The following is a 14,977-nucleotide window of genomic DNA, read 5'->3' on the forward strand; positions in this document are numbered from 1 at the left end:
CTCAGCTCAGCTCTGTACATGCTTCCAGAGAAGAAAGTCCTATTGCGTTCAGCAGAGCTCGCTCGCTCCAAGGTGTATGTACTGCAGTTGGGGGATATTGCAGTGCTGCAAAGAGGCAGATTGTGTAGGGTGGCGCTCTGCAAAATGCAGTGGAGGTAAAGTAGACAACCCTCCTGTATGGCATGAGGATATACTGAACATCTCAGAATTATAGGCTTAGGTTTGGTTACTCTCCGGGTTGCGCAAAATGGATATGTATGGGTGACATCAGTTTGGAGAGTTCCTTCAACCAGCTTTGAACCATCTTGCCCGTCATTCCCAGTTGTGTGTTCGCTTAAGCACGTTTAGCAAATTTTAGGATAAGATACTGTGGTACCAAGGCATGACCACCACCCACAGAGCACTGTGCATTATTGCCTCTAGAATCAGATGTCATGGGCTTCCGAACATGGGGAGCATGAGCAAGAAGGAGCTCTTACACAAATGCCCGGGTGGATCTCTCAGAAGCAGCTGGGCAGCCACTCTGGGGACAGAATGCTGGAACGAACGGCTTTCAGCAGGGCTTTCCTTAAGTTCTTCAGTACCCATGTAAGATTTTGCAGGTCAAGAGCATGGCACTGATTGTGCAGGTCAAGAGCATGGCACCACCAGCTCCTCTCAGAACTTGCAGAGAACATGCCACTCTTACTGTGTGCTCATCCTCAGGAAGCAGAGCCACCTCCTCCCAGAGCCTCCATGCTCACAAGAGTCTAAAGGTAAGCACAAACAATCTTTCTTTGCAAGCCTTTGCCTGTGGCGACACCACTGAGCACCTGCCAGCTTGGAGACTTCCTGCCCAGGATGAGGACTTTCCCTTCCCTTCCCTTCCCTTCCCTTCCCTTCCCCCTGGCTTTCAATCACAAAAATGTCCAATGTTCTTCCTCCAAAGTGCCTGCGCTTGCAACGGCACTCCTTCTCTGGATCCCTGGAGCCAGACTGGCCCACTCCTGTGGAAGGGGCTCCCCAGCCCCAGCTGCACTGGAGGCTTCTCTGCCACTTCCACAAAAAATGCTAAGCCCAGGTTCGGATATGCCTGCAGTCCTTCTGCCTCTTCCTGCTGGGAAGATCCAGGCTCCCTATCAAAGGAAACAAAAGCGGGTGGCCACAAGTTCAATAGCTTTCCTCCCTCCCCCTTCACCTTACCATGAACCATTTTACCTCCTCCTAGCCCTTCCCTTCCCTGCCACTCTTCTTGCTACTTCCCAGAGCTACAGCCTCCTTTTGATGTGCCCTGGCAGATTTTAGGCTGAGGCTGTCTCTCCCCGATTGGCTCCAGCCCTTCCAGGCAGGCCTCCATTCCACCTTTATCCTCCAACGCAGCTGCCTGGCCATTTTCAGCCAGATCATGCGGATGACTTGATGTGGTGTGTCCTCCCAGGCTGTTCCACCTACGTAGGGGCCTTGGGACAGAGGGGAGAGAAAGATGTGGCACTGTCTTGGAAGGCTTGTGACAGAATGTGACATTGATGAAATCTTGGAGAGTTAGATTTCAGAAGAAGCATTCATTTCCATCTGAGAAATAGCCCTGTTATGAAAAGTAAGGCATTTTGTAGCAAGTGACTGCTGTTGATTTAAAGGCTTCCCTCAGTATTGCTTTTGTGAGACCTCATCAACTGCGTCCCTCTGTTATCTGCACCAGGTCTTGGTGCCTGGTGGAATGTCTTGTTTGTTTGTTTGTTTGTTTGTCTGTTTAAGTTTGACATTTAAACAAAGAGCTGAAGTGTTTAAAGCCTTTGAAGCCTGGAAAACTGTAATATAAAACAGCCTGGAAAACTGTAAAATTATCGCATTTGATTTCTTTCTTTCTTTCTTTCTTTCTTTCTTTCTTTCTTTCTTTCTTTCTTGTAGCAATGTTGCATTTTTATTGTATTTTTAGCTTGCACCACGATCATTTTATAATCAAAAGTGGATAAGAAATTTCTAAAGTAAATGAAGAAATAAATCGAATAATACAGAAGTAAGTAAAGGGTAGATAAGGGCTACTGAATAATCTGGATTATTTGGCAAAAAATCTAGTGTTTAGTAACTTAATAGCAACAACTAAAATCTTTGTTCTCAGGTTAGGCTGTCACTGCTGCCAAATTCATGGGTAGATTTGTCCCAGTATGCAGTTTATAAGTGCAGAAAGTAGTTGTCTTCTCCCATGATCCACCATTTTTGATCCAGCTTCAGCCAACCTGAGCTATTATTTTACACTTGGCTCTGATTAGTCAAATTCAACATTCTAGTAAACACCAAGCAGATCCCACAAGCCAGACATCTGCCACCCCCACTATAATAAATCTGGACTATGTAAAGGGGAAATGCAGCTCTTTGTTATTTAAAATGACATATCAAGGGAAATGGGGAATGAAATCAAAGTCCAATGACCCATTTTATTTTGAATACTAACCACTATGCACTTCACAACTAGATTCATGCATTCATCCATTGTATTGTACCGATATCCATCCTGCTAGCTTTTCTAAGCAACCTTCCAAGGAGAGGGGTCTCTTTGGAAGAGAAGCTTTTTTAAATAGTCAGGATACAGGGGCAGACATCACCCAACTGGAACAAAACAGATGGGTGCCAGAAAAAACAAAGAATTCAGGAAGCTGGTGAAGCTTGTAGACTGTGGCGATGGGACAGGAACCTGAGAACAAGCGAACTGGTTAGGAAGGTGTGGGCCAATTCTCTCAGCCATGGCTGCACAGCTAATTAATCTGCCTGATAGGTGGTCAGGCAGCTGCAGTGCTTATCCAGTGAACTGAAAATGACTTGGATTAATAGGTAGTTTACAGGTGTTCCAACAGCCAAGACAATATCAGAAACAGCTGGCTGGCAAATTCTGTGGCTTCTACAGCTCCCTCATACTTACCAGGATGCCATTTTGCGACTCAATGTGCTAAGCTTCACAGTTCTAGGCCCTAGCACCACATTCAGGCTGCAATTTATGATTCCACGTACGACAAGAAAATACCTATTAAGTCTCAAACATGGGGCCCACTCGGCCTTTTTTTGGCGCAACTATAATCAGAGCCATATTTCCTTGTGGGAGGTGTCCTTACTCTGACAGCTCTGCAAATGCTTTTCTTTAATAGGAAAAACAGTGAGCACTCGAGGGTTTTGTAAAATATTCCACAGGTAAGCTGTCAAGCAGGGTACTGAAAGAATGTTTTATTAGCAACACTGACAATCTCTTCACGACAATAATGACAAAAGCTTCTGTTCCGTACATTGCTGAGAAGAAGCATGGATATACAGATGGATGCTTCTAAAACACTTCTTGAGAAATTTCTTATCCAGAATTCCAAGCATTAATTTCCAGCTTCATTCCTGAGTGTGGCTTAAAACAAATTTCAGAAAGATCAGCATGGGAATTCTGGTGTCCCTACTCTTTCAAAGTTTGGTCAAGCCCACACAATACCTTTATAGGCTTAAATGGTTTTTAAAGGTATTAATCACACGTCTGGCCATGTCTTCCCACCAGTACAAATTTTGTCCAGATGTTGCAGGGAAAATGAATTCAGCAGCTCAGAAAGTTAGTGGCATCCCCCAGTTAGTTCACACTGCAGTAATGTGAGAGTACTCCTTGCCCTTACAAAAGTTAAATTATTCTGGATGACATCCAGAGGTTGATGGGAGCCATTTCACTTTGCTTGATCCTGTGCGCCTGCATTACAACTAGTTCCTTTCTCATAGTAACATCTTGTTTATTTTCAAACCAAAATGCCTTCACAATATCTATGAACCTGTGTGGCTTGTTACTCTGTAGCACACCTATTTCACACTAACAAGACACACGAGTTCACAGAAAGATTACTGGCACAACCCCATGTGTGTCTACCCAGAAAGAGAATCCGTTGCATTCCCTGAAATTTTGTTGTTCAGTCACACAGTTACACCTGACACTTCATGACCCCATGGACCACAGCATGCCGGGCCCTCCTGTCTCCACCGCCTCCCGGAGTTCACCCAGATTCATGTCCATTGCATCAGTGACACTATCTAAGCATCTCATCCTCTGCCGCCCCCTTCTCCTTTTGCCTTCAATCTTTCCCAGCATCAGGGTCTTTTCCAATGAGTCCTTTCCTGGTAACTGTGCATAGGATTGCAGCCTTGCTGGACAGATTGTCTTTATGCCTCAGTAGCAAGACTTTCCTAAGCACTGGAATTATGGAGAGAAGAGAATCAGCTGGAAAGAATGACAGAACTTAACAGCCCATCAGAGTTGTGCTCACTGTGGCTCACACTCAGTCTCAGGTCATCATCACCTAGGATCATTTCCCTTGGTGTTGGCCTTTGGTGTACTGGGGCTTATTTCTGAATGCCAAATGCAGCATGACCTTGGGCACATCACTGGCCTTGTTTGGGTGCTTTTGGCTAGTGTGTGCGCAGCAGAATAAGCTGGATGGAGACCCTGGCACAAGGGATGGGGGCTTCAATCCTTTGCTGCCATTGTGGGCTCAGCCGGAATTGGACCGCCCTTGCTTGCTAATCACGACAGCAAGGAAAGTGCATATTGGCATTAAGGAGAGTTTTCCCTCCAACTGGGAATAATAGACATGGGGGAAGGCAATCCAACTTTAGTGTGGTTTCCAAATCAAGAGAGGTATTACTGCCACTCTATAAGGCTCTGGTGCGTCTGCAACTGGAGTGTTGTGTTCAGTTCTGGGCTCCACATTACAGGAAGGATATAGCCAGGTTAGAGTCAGTGCCGCGTAGGGCCACAAGGTTGGTGGCTGGTTTGCAAGGGATGGGGTATGAGGCGAGACTGAGGGAACTGAGAGCCGGTGTGGTGTGGTGGTTAAGAGCATGGGACTGGGACTCAGATGATCTGGGTTCTATTCCCGGCTCAGCCATGGAGCCAACTGGGTGACTTTGGGCCAGTCAGACTCTCAGCCCAACCTACCTCACAGGCTTGTTTTGTGGGGATAAGATGGAGGAAGAGAATGATGTAAGCTGCCTTGAGCCCTTTGTAGGAAAAAGTCAGGATATAAATTGAAAAATAAATAAATAAAAAATAAACTGGGTCGCTTCAACCTGGAGAAGAGGAGACTCAGAGGGGACCTGTTGGCGACATACAGGTATGTGAGGGGATGTAACATGGAGTTGGGTAGAGACCTGTTCTCCCCTGCAGAGGAAGGCAGGACGCGCTCCAATGGAGCAAAGCTCAGGGAGCCAAGGTTCCGTTTGGATGCCAGGAAGCACTTCCTGATGGTCAGGACCCCGAGGGTGTGGAATGGGCTTCCACAGGAAGTGGTTGAAGCCTCATCAGTGAGGGTGTTCAAGGACAGGCTGGACATGCACATGGTGGGCATGTCATGAGTGGAGCCGGCTGGAGCCAGGGGTCAGACTAGATGGTCCTTCTGGCTCACTCTGTTTCTAGCACCAGCTCACCACATTGGATATTTGTTTTGAGAAAACCACAGCCAAGCGAGGCCAAATGCAGGGAATCGCATCATAGCTAGCTGAACCCTCTTCTGCACTGCAAACAGGCAGTTCAGATAGAACAGGATGAGGGCCTTCCAAAAATCTCTGGCAGCCCCCCATCTGCAGGAGCTCCCCAAAAATGAAAGAAGGGGCTACAGATGTGGGAGACATAAGCAGCAACTGTGCACTGGATGGCCCTGAAAACACAAACGTGTTCCCACTTCCTGTGATGCAGGCCTGCCAAATAGGAACCAAGTGGCAGGAGAAGTATTGGACTGTAGTGATTCCCAAACCTCAGAGGAAATAATTTTCTCCCATTACTTCAAAAACAATCCACAGCCACAGGTGGCACATGTGCCGCTTTCTCCTGCCAGTGGGGACAATTCCCAGGAGTAAAAAGCAGGACAGGAACCTTACTTCTGACCTCAGGTGGGGAACTAATGCTGGCTGAGAGAAATGCGCAGAGGGAACAAGTCACACCTTCTTATCCTGTCTTTCCACAGTCACAGTGAAATTCCAGGCAGAGTCCCTGGGCTTCCCGGACACCCTCCCCCCCAGGCGCTAAGCACTCCCAGACCTGCTTAGCTTCAGTCCAATGGCCACATCATCTGCCCTGGAGCTTCTTTCCAACTGGAACAACAGGCTCTTCCCTTCTCCACAAAAGTAAGCTGGAGTGGAGGGACTTAATGTGCCCTGAGAAAGAATCAGTCATTTCACGCTCAACACAGCTGATGCAAGTAGATGTGCGCAGACTGAACCATAAGCATTTCTTCAGAATGAGCAAGTGCTTTCAAAGCAACTATAAAAAGAAATTGATTCCTTGGTATTTGTTAGCCAAGATCACCACAAGACAAACCACCATGCAGACAATTCCAAAATAGGTTTCTCTCCCAACAGAGATTACTCCCTGCCAGGACAGCCCCCTCCAGATCCTTTCCTTGACTTCTGTAGTTCGCACTGGAACAAGGTAAGTGATGCCACCGCTCACAGTTCTCCGACTGCCTCCTGTACCCTTTTAATTCTCTCAGGACACCAGATGGGGTAATAAAGGGCACCACACACTGCTGTAAAGAAAGCACTGGAAGGCTGAATAAAAGTCTGGCTGTTGTTAACAGTGACAAAATGTTGTCAGCCTCTTCATGAGAGACCGGAAACAGAACGTGCCTCTTGATAATGGTTCATGTTTGCCTGACATCCTAGCCTTACTTGCACAGTTCTGCAGCAGTTTCCCAACTAGTTCTCTGTGGTTTTAACTGGTATGGGGCATGAACCTGATTGAGTAGGATTATTCCTTGTAACGTCTCTTTTTCCCAGGCCAGGCCTCCTGCTGTTAATAGGTCAAAACCAAACTTTGGTTTGAACAGCCATTTTAGCCATGCCTCTTTGATATAACCCTTGCCTTAAAACTGCCTATATTCCTGCCCTGCATTGAAGTCAGAAAATCAAAAATTTTGTTTCACTTTCAGATATTGCACATTATATTTGTTTCGCATGGATGTTTGAATATTAAATAGCTGTACAATGCATAACATCTTCACCTCACAGTCTAAAACAATGGATACACATTTATTTGGATTCTTTTCTCTCCAATTCTTGATTTGTTTGGGTTCTTCCACACCCACTTTATGATTAACAGTTTGTATTTTCATTTTATTTTACTTTTGCTGACCAAAGCAATTACTATTCATTCTAAATATTTCAGAACCTTCAGCATTTCTTCTGTATTCACTGAAATTTGTAAACTTTTCCCTATTTCCCTAGTCATTTTATTCACCTAAGGCTTAATATAAGCAATCTTATTTGCTATAATCTTGACACCCACACTAGTATTGCTTTTTGTCAGGATTTCAGACCTGCAAGGAATGAATGTGCAAATCCACATGGCGCATGCAGTCAAGCATTCAACCGTTTATTAACACCAAACAGGTATGCCTAAACACAACAGCACTGAAGGGTAGCCAGTTTAAGACTGACTACAACGGAACAGAGCATATAAAGAGTGTTTTATGGAGCTTGTGTCACATACACATTGCAGGGAGGGGAATGAGACTTTGAATCAGTGATATGCTGGAACAATGTAGAAGCACACAAGGACAATAGAATGTCAAGAAATCATCAGGAAAACATTATGACACGTCGCATGCTTAAGGAACAGATTAAAAAAACAAACAAACTTTACAGCATTTAACAGGTTTAAATGTTTGCTTTTACCGTCTGAGGTAAGAAATTCCATAAAGACAAAGATTAAACTGGTTTATATTTAGATAGCAAGCAGGGAAGCAGCAGGCAGATACTGTTGCAACAGCATCCATTGCCAGGAGGCGCTAACAAGAGGCACTTCACCAGCTGATACTTTCTGTGGATTTGAACTGGTCTCTTGAACTGGTCTCCCCCTGCTGCCTGAGCATCTGAGGAAAGCAATTAGCGGGCTGGTGACTCAGTCATGTATCCTGAGGCTCTGTCTTCTTTCCCATAGACGGAGCCTGGATGGGGGGAAAATGAATTAATGGGGGGTGTAGAAAGGGAGGCAAAGATTTCTTTAATTCACAGTATAAAAATATAACTTTTATTAGGACAATCCCAGCAATTTCACATTATTTATAATGTGCCATTGTGCCAAATTCACCCATTTCGCTCTTCTTCTGCCACCGTGACCTACAGCCCTTTTTCATGGGGATACTTCCTTGACTCCTGTTGCCCTTGGCTGGTTGTTATCTGGAGCCAAATATCCTGAAGCACACTATGGAAAATCTAGATGTCATGATGACACATAATTCTAAGTTGATGGACTGAAGTCCAAAACATCGGGTTAGCACCAGATTTAGGAAGGCTGGCTTAAGGAGCAAGCTATTCCAAGCCTGGAGGACTATGGGCATCCTATGCAAAGCAGGAAAAGTGTGGAAAAGATTATGGGCTCCTATAAAGCAGCTACAAGGCTGACTTCTGCCATATGACTGCAGCACTCCAGGAACCAAGTGAAGAGGCTGCCAGGATGTGTCATATCTTGGAGGTGCCAGTCACCTTTCCTCTCCTCTCTTCCCCTTGAGCCCTTATCCAAACTGGGAATCCCAAACATCCTATTCCCTCTAGATCCTTTCTAGAGGCCACAGGATGTCTCATTACTTACTAATCCTGAATGAAAATATTCTTTTATTTTACGACCTTGCTGAGAAGCCGGCAGCACAGGTTTCTCTGCCTGTGGCCTCCTAGTGAGCAGGTCAATAATTTTCGGGGATAGTAACTCCGTGGTCTTTTGACACAGCTGCTCCAACCCACGTTCCAGCCAAGTCCTCCCCCACCCGCAAGCTAACTATCATCCTTGCTGCCTCATGGCCCTGAAATGTATTTTCTTGCTGTCCACATTGGGTAGCTATGAAATGTTGTTTGTAACTGGTATTCCTAGACTGTAGCAATGATTAAAAATTATTGACCCCTGTACTTCTTCAGACATTTTGTCTACTAGACAGTGTTTTTAATCATCCCACAAAACGAAAATGAAAACTTTGGTCTCTCTCTCTCTCTCTCTCTCTCTCTCTCTCTCTCTCTCTCTCTCTCCCTCTCTCTCTCTCTCTCTCTCTCTCTCTCACACACACACACACACACACACACACAGAGAGAGAGAGAGAGAGAGAGAGAGAGAGAGAGAGAGCGAGCGAGCACCCATTTGGCACTACAAGATTAGCTTCCATTCTGTTCACCTACAGAAGAGATGTTCAGTCTCTTAGCCACTTAAGCTCAGCTAGCAAGGCTGCATAATTTACATCTTCCCACATGCATTCCAAATTATAACTATGGGCCACAGAACAATTAACAGATTAGAATTGTTCACAAGTGAATGCAATGTTCTATGTCTTATCAGGATGAAAACAAAGAGGAACTTGGTGCCAGAAAACCAAGCACTGGTGAGCCAGCACTGGCATAAATGAAAACGATGCCAGAGCGTCATGGGTGCCTCAGTCTTGCCTTCAGGCATCCCCAAAGGCCCAGCACATTGAGAACAACTCTGGTGCAAGGCCCATTGAACCGGAAGGAAATTGTACAGGTCCATTTGTGAATGTCCCGCGCATCTCATTTGGCCTGTTCCTAAGCAGAACCTGGCCACTGATGGTGGTCCTGCACTGCTAGTGGCCTAACAGTGACAGTGTCTCTCCTCAAAATGTAGCAGAAAAACTATTTTAATGCATCATAGGTTAGATCCAGGCTCTGCCTTCTGCATCAGGAAGGGCTCCAGATGCAAAAGGACCATACACATAACTTGAGGGGAGCTTCACACACTCACAAACACATAATCCCACCTTTATAGCATTTTCAGGGGCTAGAGCCCCAATCCTACCCCCAGGGATTCCTCTGATGACCATACCTGCTTCCTCTTTCCCACCCCTCTTTTCCCCCAGCAGTGATTGCTTGCTGGTTTCCCAGTCTTGGTGCATTGTTGCCCATTCTAAATGGATGAAATGCCTGGCAGTAATAGGCTTTCAGGTGGGGTCCTGTCCCTGTTGCCTTCAGCTCCACCCACCACCGCCTGAGGCCACCGACAGAATCTAATTCAACTCTTGGGCCAAAATTGGTTCAGCGCTTCTTATCTTGGCAAGGTCTTCTATTTCATCACATGACCTAAGGAATGAGTCCCAAATATCATAAAACAGTCTTATTTAACAGCCTCTCTGGAAAGCCTAGCTTGGTACATTGCCTGTTCTTTATCAAATATTCTGACATAGGAACTTTGCTGGCAGAAGTCTCTATCAGTAATGTGTGCACAGCTAGAAGGGAAAGTACACGACCTCTATGCAATCATGGCTTTGTTCATCTCCATAAATCATCAGCAAGCCACATTTGGAGTTTGACTGGAATGGCTGCAGAGCAATTTTGGAGATTTCCACAAATACTGGACTCTGAAATAAAGCTTAGGCATCATTCCAAAGCTGGAATACATTGTACCAAACTGGCACCATCTAGCTAAGGAGGACTATGATGCCCATCATCCCTGAGCCTCCCCAAACATCATTGCATATCAAGCCATGTTGCCAGTTAACAGATATGTTCGCAGGCTGTGTGGCTCAATGCTTACCATCTTAATTTCAGCTCTTTGTACTGATGCCCAAAAGGTAGGTTGGCAGTTTCCCTATATGCAGTTTAATGAGCCAGTGGCCAGTTAGTTTATCTCTCAATCAAGGAGATAAACTCACTTCTTCTCTCTGATTGAAGATCATATGCATATCTTTATACATACCCCAACTTTTTCCCTGCAAGGAGCCCAAGGTTGCTTACATGGTTTGCCTCTTCCTCTCCACTTTATCCTCACAACAACCCTCTGAGGTAGGTTGGGCAGAAGGTCAGTGACTGACCCCAAGTCACCCAGTGAGTTTCATGACCAAGTGAGGACTAGAACTCAGATCTCCTGAGTCTCAGGCCAGGACTCTAACCACTATACCACATGCCAGTGTGGAGCATTTGGCCAAGACCCAGAGGCCAAGGAACAGAGGAGTAGGGAGTTCCTACCCTCTGCCCCCAAGCAATAAGCAAAATCTTGCACTTCCAGCCCCCCATCAGAGTACTGTATATAATTCCTTTTTTAAAAAATCAAGTTTTATTATTTTCTCCATAGATCCAAAAAATAAAAGAACAATTATTCAGGACACCGGACAGACTGGGTTGAGATCTCACTCTTTTTTTTACATGCAACAACTATATTCAGTTCTATGCATTGTCTCATTTCTCTAACCAATGATAGAAAATATTCCAAGCTTGAGAGAAGTATGTATCTTCCTTCTCCTTCAGAGACAAAGTCAATCTGTCCATCTCCACACAATCCAAGGTCTTTTTTAAAATCAATTCTTCAGTAGGTGGCTCTTCGCTTTTCCAATGCTGGGCAAATGCAGTCCTCAGCACTGTATATAATTCCTGCCCCAAAGTACTGCAAGCAGAATAAAGCCACATACGGTATGTACCTCAGTGCAGGATACTTCACAGCCAGTTCCAACACGGTTGCTTTAGCAAGGCAAGCTCGACAGGCACCTCTGTGCATCCACCTCCTGCCATGGGTGCAACAAAGAACTGAGAATTCCTTGCACATTTGAACGGAAGGAAACATTTTGAAAGCATCAGGAAGAATACATCCCAGAATAGGCTGATGTACAATGACCGTACCTGAGAAAGCAGTATTATCGGCAAAGCACATGAGGGTGGAGATCCCCATCTCTGCTCCGGAGTCGTGCAGCAAAGCTCTGCATGGCTTTGCAAGAGCCAGCACTTTGGGGGCTGCCATGAAGGCCACCTGCTGGGCGAGGTCTTGCTGCTTCCCAGTGGCTGAGCAGGCACTGTGGACCATCCTTCCGCTCACCGGTGCCTGGAGAGCAGCGTTCCCAACCTGGCACCCTGCAGAAGGCTGGAACTAGCACTCCAGCATGCCTGACCCTTGGCGATGCTGGCTGGGTTTGATGGGCATTGAAGTCCAAAGCATCAAGAGAGCGCCAGGTTGGGGAAGGCTACTGTACAGGATATTGCTGATGTTGGCCAAGAGCTTTTCTACACAAGGCTGTTCATTGGCCATTAATCCACTGTATCTGCTTTGGTTTCATTGCAGAATTGAGATGAGGGCACTGAAAAAGGAGCATTTCCTTTCCTGAATGTTCACTACATAACATCTAGGTATAGAGTAATTCAGAATAGCTGAATTACTCTAGAAGGAATTGTTCTTTCTTTTGCTTTTACAATTAAAAGCAACATTTTCTCTGCTCTACAAAAAAAGCGCTTGGAAAGTGCTGTTTTCTCACAGAAGTTAAACTGGAGGGAGATGATGTCACCTAAAGAACCCATAAACAACTGTTAATAGGGAAATATGAGCATATATTGGATGTCTCATGTAGAAAAGCCCAGAGCATTGAGGCTTCATGCTTGAAGTCTGCTCCAAGTTTTGCACCCCATGAGACTGTGGGTTCAGATTGAAATTTGGGGGTGTAACCTGAAGAGGTCGACCTGTCGCAAGCACATTGTTCAAGGGCTGTTGTCTCCAGCAGCAATCAGGGGAAAAGATCCCTGCAGCAAATCCCAGACAATGCTGGCAAGCAGAGGGGACAATCAGGGTCCACTGCGCACTTGCTCCCCGTCATGGTATTGCCATCATAGGAAATGCCGCAACTGCTTAGTCTGGTCCTACTGCCAAGTATCCCAAGTGGACGCTCTGTCTCTTCTCAATTCATGAAATTTGACGTTCTTCAGGCTATTCTTTAGCGAATTCTTGTTTGATGCTGCTAGTCAGACAAAACACTAAAGGAGGTTTGATGCTGTAAAGAAAGCTTTCCAGAAACACTTGGTGTTTGAGGGTGCTTCCAGATGGAGGGGGCCCTAGTGCTAATCCTTGGAAGGCATGAGCAGCTATTCCACATGCTATTTCTTAACAGAAGAAACCAAAGAGAAAAAAAGAAGGAAGAAGCAGCAGGAAAACACAAGAAGGTTATGAAATCCTTCATCCGGACACCAAATAATATTCCATGAATGAGGCAGTCATTGACTGGAAGCACCTCAGTAAATACGGAGTTTTCAGTGCAAAAGTGGAAGGTATCGAGTGAGTTGTGTCTTTTTTGAGACTGTGGAGCAAGCTGTGAAAAGGTCAAAACCTTTCACAAACTGGAAACAAGCAAGTTAATTTAATGACTGGCATAACAAAGCATTGTATCTCTGAACTTTTCCTGCTTTATGAATTCATAAGTCAAGTAATGTACTTTTACCTGATTGATGTATTAAATCAAGATGGTGAATCTATTAATGGGTTAAAATGATTTTTATCATTGGAGCAGGGGTGATATTTGAGGGTGTTTCACAAAATGATAGAGTATCTCACCTACCATTAAAAAAAACAAACCACTGTCAAATTATCAGTGCACACAATATCAGTTCTGTATATTCCGATCTCAGCCCAGCTATGAACTTATTTAAGTGGCTTTAAATAAGGCACTCTCTGCTTCTTCACCTTCCTCTGCCTGGTGCCCACGAGAGCTCTGGGACTTCATATTCCATCAGCCCCTGCCAGCATGTCCAATGGTCAGGAATGCTAGGAGCATTCTGCAGATCACCAGATTAGGGAGATCTGTCCGCACGGCATGTATCAGAAGCTTATGACCTGTCAGGATTGCAGAGAGAAAATACATGAAGCCATTTGGGAAAGCACTAACCTTTATTAAGTGTGCAGTACTTTGCAGAGGCCCAGCTCTGCGTGTGGGAAGGGAAAGGCAGAGGTGTGCAAAGGCCTCTGTCCCCAGCCCCCGACTCAGCAGGCACTTGGCAGCCTTCTGGCCAAGAGGAAGGTCATGTGCTCCCCGTCACTTCTTACATGGCTCTGGGACCTACAGTCTGACCAGGGAAGCGGCATTTGCTGAGCCTTATGCTTAGCCCTCCCAATATGCAAAGCTAAATCATTCATTGCCGCTAACTGCAATGTCCTATTGAGTCTCTAGTCAGAACTACGGAAGAGAAACAGAGTTGCTGATTACCACTAGAAGGCATAGTCTAGGAAGTTACCTATGGAGGGTAACTGTTCTACACTCACCGTTGTTTACATTCAGGTCATAGATACTATGTTTCAAGTTTTGTTCCTGTTTTTAAGGGCACTTTCACCGTTTGGAGGCAACAGGAAACATCCTTTCCTTTCCCTTCCTTTCCACTCATTTCCTTTCCTTTCCCTGAAACAAACCACAATTCTCCATCAATATGGTTGTGTTATTCTACTACACCACAGCACCACCTAGTGGTTATATCGATTAATGTATATCCCTTGGCTAAAGAAAAACTATAGAAAGATCTGTTCTCAGTCCTGGGAAACAGATTCAGTGGGTTAGCAGCTTCTAGAAAAGTCACACTGGAGTCACACCACTGGGGCATCTAGCTCAGACTTATCTACACTGACTGGCAGCATCAGTCCAAGTTTTCAGGGACGAATCTTTCTTGTGATTTGCTGCAGAAGCTTGGGATGCTGTTGTTAACTGGTGCCTGGCCGAGGCAATGGGCTGAATGAGGGCCAATAAACTGAGACTCAGTCCAAATTAGACAGGGGCCCTTTTGGTGGTGGTTCGGGTTTTCAGGTAAGTGATTTTGGCCCTGTCCTGGACGGGGGTGCACTCCCTCTAAAGGACAGGGTCCACAGCTTAGGAGTGCTCCTCGGCCCAGAGGTGTCCCTGGAGGCCCTAGTGATGGGGGTGGCGAGGAGCGCTTTCCTTCAGCTTCGGCTGATCCATCAGCTGTGTCCTTACCTGGATGAGCCCTGCATAGCAACGGTGACACATGCTCTGGTGACTTCCCAGTTGGACTATTGTAATCCGCTGTCCTTGGGGCTGCTCTTGAAAATGGTCTGGATACTTCAATTGGTTCAAAGCAGAGCTGCCAGATTGCTGACAGGGCACAGTCATAATTCTCATATAACACCGGTCCTCTATCTGCTACCCTGGCTTCCGATTGAAGTCTGGGCCAATTTAAGATGCTGGTATTAACCTATAAAGCCCTAAATGGCTTGGGACCAGGATACCCAAAGGAA

This window comes from Varanus komodoensis, unplaced genomic scaffold, assembly GCF_004798865.1.
Source record: "Varanus komodoensis strain SLA01 unplaced genomic scaffold, ASM479886v1 scaffold7_3, whole genome shotgun sequence".
Taxonomy (NCBI): Eukaryota; Metazoa; Chordata; class Lepidosauria; order Squamata; family Varanidae; genus Varanus; species Varanus komodoensis.